The sequence below is a fragment of the Arachis ipaensis genome, chromosome B01 (assembly GCF_000816755.2).
Source record: "Arachis ipaensis cultivar K30076 chromosome B01, Araip1.1, whole genome shotgun sequence".
NCBI lineage: Eukaryota > Viridiplantae > Streptophyta > Magnoliopsida > Fabales > Fabaceae > Arachis > Arachis ipaensis.
In genome coordinates, this window is record NC_029785.2 from 115,781,471 (window position 1) to 115,782,459 (window position 989).

Below are 989 nucleotides of genomic sequence, written 5' to 3' on the forward strand. Positions count from 1 at the left end.
TTTCTAATTGCTATAAATATGATACTAACGTTTATAGTGGTAAATTGATATTGCAATAATTAATTTATATAATTATTTTTGTACTACTAAAGGCTATATATAGTGTTTCTTTGTGGTTAGTGAGTCTAAATCTAAGAATCAAAGCATTCTTTTTTTCTAATCTATTATTCTTCTTTGATTGGGCAACTGTTTCTAATGAGCTTTGTAGGTCAAGTTCAAATCACATCCCCTCCACGTTTTCTATGTTTATTCGAAAATATTCTAAGTGGAGCATATAATGAGATAGAATTTTCTCAATTTAGGTTCAGTTTTGTAAACTTCGTGCCAACCTTGAAGATGCAATTCAAAGATTGGTACTATATTTAAATTTTCTTCTCTTATGTTTTTTGTATTAAAAATAATTTTATAACATGTGATTTTTTTCAGAAATTACAGGCCTTCTGGTGCATTAATGCAATGCCATTGGGGAGAATAAAAGTCAATTTAATTTAAAAATTTTAACAAGAAGATAGTCTGAATTTGTACAGATTCTAAGTGTTCGATCTTATGATATTATTTTGGTTGGTTGTTACAAGAATGACTCTAATCTATACGTATCTAAGGATTAGAATAGATTAAATATTATTTAAATAATTTATTTCTAATATTGGTAATTGATTAAATTAGTTTTAGAGAAATTTAAATTGTTGTCTCAATTTATATATTATGACTATTCTTTTTGGATATGTTATTTTAAAACTTTTTAATATGATTTTTTTTTAAGTTTGTTTTCTTTTTTGGATATATGTATTACCTTTTTTTGTATTTTAGATTAATAATACAATTATTAAGAGAAATGTAATTCATCAATAAATTAGAATGATTAAAAGTTTAATTATATTGTGTAGACACAAGATTGATTAATTAATATTAAGGCGTGAAAAAGGAAAAAGAGTCACAATACGTGGTTTTACTTTCTTGCTAATATATAAAAATACGTGAAAGAAAAA